We start from the raw sequence: 10,811 nt of genomic DNA on the forward strand, positions 1-10,811 counted from the left end.
TGTGGTTAGAGATCGTGTCCCGATCACCGTCGGAGAATGGAACAAGACGAAGAATGTGTCCGAAAATCAGGTTGCCGATAGGTACAAAGACACACTTTTCGGAGACCCGATGGCACATTTCACTTTGCCGATTTGGGATCGGAGTCTGAGAATGCTAAGCAGCGAGAGCTAGTGAAGAAATGGGCTCTTAAGAAGATGGGGGAACTTTTCCGGGCGTATAAGAACCGGTTATGGAAAAATTATAAGAAAGACAAGAAGCCTCCATTATTCGAGAACTACCTAGCGAAGCAGGAGCATAACTGGGAAGAATTTGTGAGGTACAAAGAATCAGAGGAGGCTGTGAACCCGTCAGCGAAAAACAAGAAGAATGCAAGCGAGAAGAAGTATCACCATCATACGGGGCGAGGGGGCTACAGAAGAGCCATGCCTAAGTGGGATGCACAAGAGGCTGAGAAGGAGCTGAACGGGATCACTCCAGAACCCACGCGAGAAGGATGGGACACAAGGGCTCGAAATTGGTTCCTCGCGCATGGCTGTGAGTATGACATGAAGACAGGGAACATTGTTGAAAGTGACACCAGGGTTAGGGTACCCAGGCAAAAATGGATTGAAGTGACGACAGATATAAAGGCGGGAAAACTAAAGTTTGCTCCCGATAGAGAGAAAGACTTGGTGACGCTTGTCCTCGGTAATCCCGAGAAGGGAGGACGAACAAGAGGCTTCGGCCCTAGTGTTCCGTGGTCGCTTGGGTTTCCGGCCGACGCGGAGACTTATAGAAGCCGAGCGAGAGCTAAACAACGCCAGCTGGAGGTGCAGAATGACCAGATGGCCGAGTTCCAACGCCGACTTGACCAGCGAGCAGCGGGAGCTTCAGCAGCGAGCAGCGGGAGATAAATGAACTAAAAGGACAGCGCCGCCGAGATAATACCGCTGAAATATCTCGGCGACGAGACAAGCGACGTGGCCGACTCGGAGGCCCCTCCTACACGGATGATGATAGATGCCGGTCCTGGCGACCCCTTCGATGGAATCAAGGAGCAAACACATTGTGATCTCCATGAGGTGTTCAGGAAGGTTTCTGTTAAGGTGGCGGCCGGCTATGTCTTACCGGCATTTGGACCTGAAGGTGAGCCGGCAACATGGCATGGCAATCCGATTCCAGCTGGCTATGCTCGTGTCGGGGTGGATTCAGTTGTCCCGTAGTGGGGGACATTGGAGCTCGATATCCCTGGAGGTGATGGGGGGCTTACACTCAGAGAGGTGCTGGGAGAAATCATTCTCTGGGAAAAGAAGAATATCAAGCTGCCGAGCTGGGTAGCACCTAGTACCGGTCGTCCCAGCAGGTCACCATCACCTCCTCCAGGTGATCGCGAGGCCACCATCACCTCCTCCTACCGATCACATGTCGCCACCATCACCCCGTGGGTACGACGTCGACCACGACATCGGTAGTCCATCTCCATCTCCGGCGCCGCCGCCTCCGCCCAAAAGACTCGGAATGCACCCAGCCGGAAGCGTTTCAAGAGTCCTGTCCCCAAGAGGTCGCCCCTCCCAAAAGTACCAAAGGTTCCTCCCCCGTCCTTACGATCGTACTCCGGAGGAAAATGATGCCATTGTTAAGAAAATCAATTATGATTTTTTTCATAAGCCAAAACCTCCAGCGCAGAGCCATACACAGAGAAGCAAATAGCATATGCTACTAGTTTTCGGAACACACCATCGCAGTATGACTTACACGAGAAGAAGGATGACTATACACGCACTCTTGCGAAGGTAATTGACACAAAGAATGCTGAAAAGGCTAAGGAGAAGGACATTGCTGGCACGAGCAAATCATCAGCTAGAAGTGCAACTGAGAATAAGTCAACTTCAACAAGTGCACCCCTCAAGGCCAAGCAAACGACAAAAGGCAAAAGAGAAAGGAAGTTCCCCTCCTCGGTGCTCAGCCCAAACAATCGATCCCACCACTCAAAGTGCTTAATGTTCCCAAGCTGTACCAGGAACATGGTGGTTTCAATATGGAAGAAGTCTGCAAAGCTAGCGGCTGCCCGTGACGTTACCGTGGAGGAATTGATGTATGCAGCGGATGCTGCAGTACCCACCGCTGATATAGCTCCTAAATTTGTCTACGGGGCCGACTTGGTCAGCACGGAGCAGCTGCTTAAACTGCCAACACATATGCGGAATTTGCATCGGTGGTACCTTGATGCATGCAAGGAGAACATAAGGTTCATCGTGGCGAGTATACCATGGGAATATTACTACCGAAAGGAGAAGATCCATATTGAGATGAATGAACTCGCGCGTTATTCAATCTAGATGCCCTCGACAAATCTCTCATGAGTTGCTATTGCTTGTAAGTTGTTAACTACATATAAGTTCATTTTCATTCAGTTCATGTTCGTTTTCATTGCATATATATACTCATTATATCTTATGTGTTCTCTTATGCGGATCGAAGATCGGTGAATGCAAAAGTAATAATATTATCAATATTGGGTTTATTGACCCGGATAAAGTACATGTTCAAACGGTAAAGTTTAATGCCCAAGAAACGGGGGAAACCTACTAAGGTTTTTGGGGGAGCAATATTTCTGTGATTCAATATTGTTTCCTTACAACTACGAGTGAGAGTCTTAATGATCTTTATGCACATTCAATTTTTCTTACTCGATGTTAAGTGTAATTCCCGACGTATATGCATAACATGTGCAGCTTCCACTGGATTCTACTAGACATTCAACCTCGATAAGGGAATAGTTGAGGTAAAAGACCCACCGAGTAGAGGCGTGGACGGGTTCCGGGACTTGCGTAAGTTGCTCCAAGTGTAATTTCCTTCATCGCCGCGCTTTATCATTCGTGAGATATCAATTAATTATCCACTCATTCAATCATTCTTTTGCACGGCGGGGCTTGGACCGCTTTCAAGAGACATCGTAAGAACGAAACCCAGGCGGAGAAGCTAACATTTACTCCTGTACCGTGCCCCCGGCAGCCACAAGGGACGAATCTATGTGGATACTACGTTTGCGAGTCCATTCGCATGTTAACCACCGAGAAGCGAACAATAATAAATTCAACGTAAGTTCACAACTTTATTTATTATCATCAATATTTCGTTATCAAGACCGATATAGTCATACTCATCTCATTTTCGTATATAGGTCGACTTCATGCGGGACGGACTCCAACCAAAGGAACACGCACTAGGAATCGCGGAGGAAGCTGGCGGGACTTTTGATTAAAGATGTACTAAACAACAAAGGCTTGTTTAGTCCAAATAGATGCTCTACCTCCAAATAGACGGTCGTTAGTACCGCTTGTCGATCGTGAGCTAAATGTATATATATATGTAAGGGCTACATGTAAAGAGGAATCGACTTTTGCTTTCAACATTTGTTTGATCGATCTATATATATATATATATTGAATGAACGTGTACAATTTCTAGTAGCGTACAAATATATGCAACTTTTATTTTCGAACGAAAAAAATGATATAACAGGCGGTCGGTGGCGGGGGAGAGGGTGCTGCACCCTCAAACCCTAAAGCGAGAAGCGTTGTGCGCGCGCCACGTAGAGGGCCTTTTGTTGCGGGTGGTAATACCGCCCGCGACAAAGGGCCTGTGCCCTGCGCGCCAGGCGGCTGCCACGTGGTGGACCTTATGTCGCGGGTCGTAAGTGACCCGGGATAAAAGGCCTCCCTTTTATCGCGCCTTGCTTGTCGCGGCTGGCCGCCCGCGACAAAAGGCCCTAACCACCCGGATCAAAAGGCCTGTTTTCCACTAGTGAGAACCTAGCACAAGCGCTCTTTATGGCAGCCTAGCTCGTACTATAGAAATGCCCCGTGCCTTAACGTGCAAGAACGATCGAACACAATAGCTAGCGGGCAAGATGGCCACTATATGTGATCTTTGTGTAAAGCAAATTCAGTAAGTGCCCCATTGCAAAAACTGGGTAGGGCTACGAGTTATACTCCACTTCACTGTTCATGCATCTGGGCTCCCCCTAAAGAATATATTCCATGGTCCCAAAGAGTAAAGGTTTCTACGGGAGTGACAAAAAATCTGTACCTTAAAGGTCCACATGTTAGTGAGTTGGTGACACGTGATAATGGCATATATTTCCTTCGTAGTACTATTGGCGACCACAGGTTTTGCACCTAAGAATTATGTATTAGGTGGGGGGGACCTGACCGAATTTTTACCTTTGATCGATGATCTATGTCATGCGTGGAAAGACGACGAGTGTGCAAATGGCCCATGCTTTGTGCCCAAACTAAAGAACAATTAAGGGTAGCTTGCATAAACAAGCCAACGACAAAGGATCGTCGGGTTGGAATAATTGGAGGCACAAGAGGGAATGCTTGGGAGCCAACCACTTAACCTCGAACCTGTGGGAAAAGCAAGCCCACTTTTGGAGTGCAGGTCTTGATGTTTTCAAATGATTGGTGTACATGCATGCATGATCTATCTATCTAGGTCGGCAACGCATAACATATTTGCTGAAGTGAACGCCACTTGTAGTGAATCATCGGTGAATCTTCTTTATATATAGGAACCCTAATATTTAAGCATGTCAGGAATCAGAGCAGAGCTAGAAAGGAGGAGTTCTCTCTTCTCTTGGGTCGAAAGCAATGACAAGACAATGCACATGCATGATCGATCGCCAAGCTAGCTAGCTAGTTGCAGCAGTACTAGCTTTGACACATAGCTTTATGTTTTTATCGTCCCGTGCTAGCTGCAAGCATGGTGGTGGTCCAGGCGCGGCGGCCGCCGTGTGCATGCTCCGGCGGGTCACGGCGGAAAAAGGCCGTCTTTGATTTTACAAAGGAGCGCGGGAGAAAGGGAAGAGGCTATACGTGGCCGGGCGACGGCTAAGCATATGCATGTGAGAGATCCCCCGCACTTTACTTGCTGAAACTGAACTGCTTCACTGTATAGTATCTGAAAATTTTTGGATATTCGAAGCATTCCCACGTACAGGCGTGCACCGGTTGTTCATTCCGACAAGATAAGTGAACTCACCGGGGATATTCACTTTGGCTCATAGGAGCATTTGCTCCCATTGTGTGAATCAACATTTTGAAGTGTCAAAAAATTCTAAACTAAACATTTTCATGTACATCTACACATTTTATGTTCGTACACAAGTTTTCAAAAAAAACTATAAAAATTTGTGGCTCCAGTAAAAAAGACAAATTTTGATGCTATGACACGACTACGTACATGACATTTTTTTGTCTTTTTTGTACACGCCACATAAAATGTTTTTTCTCCATGAAAACGTGTGCACTAACATAGAATGTCACGATGTACAACAAAAAAATTATGTCAGAATTTTTTGACATTTTTAAAATTGTTTTTTAATTATTTGTATAATAGGAGCATTTGCTCCTATGAGCCAAAATGCCACCTCCAACTCACCGAGACTACTCAAATCCATGCAATCTCCAGCCGTTGGGCTTCCCAGGTAGAAATCGGGCGCTATTTAGCGCCGGATGGATGTAAAATTTGGCCTAGTAGACCCATATTTCCAGCGGCGAGCCCAGGATCGTCGCCTGCTGAAGCTCAACCACCGCGTAAATAGCGACGGTGCAGTCGCCGGGAAGGGGAACCGTCGCAGTGGCAACCGCGTCGATCGGCGCATTGAACCGCCGTAATAGACCACGAAGTGGCCTGGGATCCCAAACGCCTCGTCGGGGAACCGTCGCAGTGGCCTCGATGCGCGAACCACCGTAATGGAGCACGAACTCCGCGGAAGAGCAACCCCCGGCCGGCGCCATTCATCTCTTCACAATCCTCTGTCAGCATGAGCAATCTCCCTTTGCCATCGAACACCGACAGCAAGGGGACATCGCCTGGATGGCGCCATTGGTGGGACAGAGCTGCACCGCCTAGCTGCGATGATTCCCTGCCGCCGGAGAGCGAGAGGAATGGGAGGCCGACAAGCAGGATGAGGAAGAGGCTGACGAGCAGGACGAGGAAGAGGCCGAGGAGGAGGAGGAGGAGGAGGAAGAGTCTGAGGACGCGGCGGCCCGGGCGAAGGCGGAGGCGGAAGCGAAGACGAAGGCGCAGCCGGCGAGCGCCTTCGACGACGAGGAGGACACAAGTTCCTCCGACGCGTCGAAGGACACCGGGTCTTCGGAGGAGGTGACGAGCCGTAAATGCCACCGTGAGGACGATGAGGCGGGGCCATCAAGGAAGAAGTAGTTTAAATTTTGTTCAAAGTTTTTATGTGTATTGTTTATGTTTTCCGAAGTTTTTATATGTAATTTGCTTATGTTGCACGCGTGCCTACAAATTTCATCTATATATTAAAAAATTCCCGCAAACGCACACGCGCCATCTCTCGGGAAGACGATTCGACGAGGACGACGATCGGCCTTTGTCGCCGAAAAGTCAGGGCTACCAGACGATTCCCGCGCTATTGTTTCCTCCAGACTCCCCGAGCGCTCCCCGGAGGGCCGGGGTTGACATGGGCTCGCCAGATGGATGGAAGCCCAAATCCGAGGGAAAACGAGGATCCGGGGAAGCGACTGAGCCATTTTTCGCTATCTGGATAAAAGAAAGTCGTCGTTGAAGAGACGGCTGGAGATGCTCTAAGAATGGTGAAAGAATCGGTCATGTCCTGGTTGGTTGCTTTAGGAGTTGGCACTCGTCACTGTCAGGCTACGAGCACCACCCGGCCGTCTTGAAACTTGAGTAGCCCGGCCGGCCCCCTACACACATCTGATTCTACGCTGCAGGTCGTGGCATAATTCGGACAGCGAAATGACCTCCTAAAGCTTATATACTGTTCTTACGGTTCCTGTTAACCCTGAACAGCAGAGTTTGTCGAGGATGAGATAGTTTGGTTGCTCGCAATGTTTGTCTTTCCCGCCTTTAAATTAACGAAACCATCAATTAGCTAGAGTGACATTAAGATTTACAACACACACTTACAACGCGTAAACCGAGAAACCAACAACAAAGAACAACACAGAAAGCGTCAACAAATGCCAGGCCGAGGGAGCCTTGTCTTCTATTGCCAGAGAGAGCACGTCTTAGTCCACAACAAACCCCATATGCACCAGAGCTTGAGGATCCAAAGGAGGGGGGGGTCTTCTGACGACACCTCCTAGAAGGTGTGTGGCGCACGAATGCATCATCGCCGTAGGAAGAGACCAAGGTCCTACAAAGCTTTCACCTAGACCCCGAACCACCACCCCCGATCTTGGGCTAGGTCAAGACCAGAATCACAACTTCTTCCACAGGCATTGAGTTAGGCACACCGACGAAACTACGACCAGACGGCGACTTAGCAAAGCCCCCCAAGGCACTAGGCGGGCCATCAGCTACCAAAGCAAGCCGTGTAAAAGTAGCCCGGCGAAACAGCTCGTTACCGCACCCGCAACACAAGCCACACAAAAATCTAGCCCCAACTATAATCACCAGTCAGACCAAGATGGTCGGAGGGAAAACCGCAACCGCGAGCGCACCCTCAGCATGGAGAGTGATGCCTACCCTGACGAGCACGAGCCAGCTCACGGACCCATCCGGGAGAGCCAGCAGGGACGTCACTCCAACGACGCCCACCGCCGGAAGCTCAACCGAGCTCCGACAATCCCTTGCGGGCAAATTGCCAAAACCAGAGCCGTCGGTCCAGACCCAGAACAACCGCCAACCGCGACGGATGGTAGCAGAAGAGGTCCCTGCGTGCAGCACACCTACAGAAACCAACCCAAATCGGTCGTGCCCGCCCGGCCCAGATCTAGGCCCGCGGGCCCAGATCGGCCGTCGCCACCAGAGGACACAGCAACGCCGACTGAATGAGGCACCAGGAAACACCGCCGCGAAAGCTAACCTCGCCGCCAGCCACGGTGGGATCCGCGCCGTCCTAGAGCCGTCTCCCTCCATCGCCACCAGGTCGAGCCCGCCCCGTCGGGCCTCCCAAGCGTGCGGGAGAGAGGAAACCGTCGCCGCCAGCACCGCTCGGGCTTTCCCCGGCGGCTCCCGCCGACATCGATGGCGGGGAAGTAGGAAGTAGGGGTGGACACTGGGGAGAGCGGGGGCGCCCCGGTCGCCCACGGGGGAGCGACAGGAGCGAGGGGGTGTGCGTTGGTTTTGGCCTTATAGCGACTGTTATGAGTGTAATCTAGATGACATAATAACGCTCAATCCTAACTTTACGGGTACTAACATTATCCCAACACAGTACTTTGTCAAGATATGACTATCGTTGAATGAGAAAATCTTTGCTGCGATCTCGTCTCGCGGAGAAAATTCAACAGAAGCTGACACAACATGTCAGTCTATTCACCATTTTTCGATAATGAGCGTTTTTATTACTTAATCAAGCAACTACATTTGATCTCTGTACAACTAAGATGCACGCAGCCATTCTATAGTCTCAAATATCTCTAAGTAAAAACAAAGGACGAATTACATATCAAACATGAGCAATTATAGAACATCTAGAAAGAAAGTGGTGGCCTAACCGTAGATTATGCTGACACTAATGTAGGAAAAAAGTATCCCTCGCCGTATCCACCAACCATGTACAGATCTCCGTAAAGAGGTCACGGTTCTCCACTCTCTGTAGTGCAGACCACGAACGAAAAATAGCGGTACATCTCTATATAACCTGCAAAAGAAAACAATTCTTATCATTAAAATTTTTGTCATTTCTACATAGCCATAACGACCATATAACAGCAAGCTCTCCCACCCTAATAAGAGTTCTAAACCTGTAATCAATACCATGAAGCAAATTACCAAAAAAATTGGCTACACTAGAAGCTACTTGGATGCATGACCATATAGATCTGGCAAAGCAGCATTGGAAGAACAAGTGTTTAATCGTCTCATTGTGATGACACAACACACACTGACTACTCCCAAGCGTCATCAGGAACCCACGCAAGCGCGACTTCATGGTACTTAGCAACCACTGGTACGGTGGAACCACCCATACCTTCATGTCGTACAATGTTGCGTTGGAACTGCCTTGTCAAGTACTTTCTCCCTGTGTGGTTGCGTCAAACATTGGACACAAAGAGAACAAGAAAACTATGAAAACTCACATCCGGAAGGGATTCGGAGTGGGAGATCGCAGAAGGCCACCAATTCCACTACAACTTGAATCGTGGTGGATCCAACATCGATCTTCATTGTCATCACCTCCATCTCCATCACCATCTCCGTCATCATCAACCCTGTGTCCATCTCGTTGTAATTGTAGATATTGGTCTAGATTTGCATGTGTGCTTGTTTTATCTTTTACAGTCTATTCATATAATCATGATGATGTTGCTTGCCTCCATGTGTGAGTAACGCCGTTAATTCTTGGGAAATGGACAACTAGCACATATATGAATTGAATAATGATAATGGTATCTTCTCTTATATGAGTTTTTTGTAACTTTGTCAAACAACATTGTGCGAATGACGACCCTACAATACTTTAGCCTTTGGGACATTGGGTAGAAGTTATCATTATGTGTGTGATGAGTGCAGAGCACACCGCTGGGCAACTCCAAGAGGAATGTATGATGAGCACCGTAGAAAGTTTCCCCTCGGTAAAAACCAATGTTGAATCGACCAGTAGGAGAAAGAAATGACTTCTGAAGGTGTTGCTAGCTAACTTTTGGCAGGACGCACTACCAGCGTCAGCAACAACGTGGAACCTACACACAACACAACCAAAATACTTTTCCCCAAATTATAGTGAGGTTGTCAATCTTACTGGTTTTGCTGAAAAAAAAAGATTAACCGTATAGTGTGCAGAGAGATGTTTGTTTGCAGTGGAATTAAAGAGAACAGTGGTTGCAGTAAGTAAAGAAAACAGGTGTTTGCAGTGGATGATTTTATCAGTGTAAAAAAAAGGACATGGGTCCATGGTTCACTAGAGGTGTCTCTCCATAAAGATAAATAACATGCTGGGTGAACAAATTACAGCTGGGCAAATGACAGAATAAAGACCATACATGACAAGATGATTACTATGAGATTCATTTGGGCATTACAACATAATACATAGACTGTAATCCAACTACGTCTATGACTAATAATCCACCTTCCGTTAGCGTCCGCACCCCTTCCAGTATTAACTTGCAAGCAATAGATTATCGCATTAAGCAAAGTGTGTAAAGTAAACAATAGAATTATCCTTGGACAAATCATTATTGTTTTCTCCCTAGTAGCAATATCACATCTACAATCTTAGAAGTTATTGTCACTAGAGGCATGAACACACTATCGAGCATAAATACTCCCTCTTGGAGTCACAAGCACATACTCGGCCAGAGCATCTACTTGCAACGCAGAGCATGCAAGATCACAAATAACATATTACAAATAATCAATCTCAATCATAGTATTCAATATTCATCGGATCCCAGCAAACACAACATGTAGCATTACATAAAGATGATCTTGATCATGATAGGAAGCTCACAAGATCTAAACATGAAGCATAAATTGGAGAAGACAATCATCTAGCTACTGCTATGGACCCGTAGTCCAGAGATGAACTACTCACGCATCACTTTGGAGGCGGGCATGGCGATGTAGAGGCCTCCGGTGATGATCTCCCTCTCCGACAGGGTGCCGGGAAGTGCTTCAGAACCCTCCCAAGCTAGGGTCGGCGATGGAGGCCGCGACAGAACTTTTCATGGATGGAGGCTCGGGTATTTAGGCTTTTTCCCGAAAAGGAAAATAAATAGGCGGAAGGACGAGGTCGGTGGGTGCCCGAGGGGCCCACACCACCCCTAGGCGCGCCCAGGGCATGTATGGCTGCCTCGTGGAGCTTCTTCGTCTCTCCTCCGGACTT

Source organism: Lolium rigidum, chromosome 7 (assembly GCF_022539505.1).
Source record: "Lolium rigidum isolate FL_2022 chromosome 7, APGP_CSIRO_Lrig_0.1, whole genome shotgun sequence".
NCBI lineage: Eukaryota > Viridiplantae > Streptophyta > Magnoliopsida > Poales > Poaceae > Lolium > Lolium rigidum.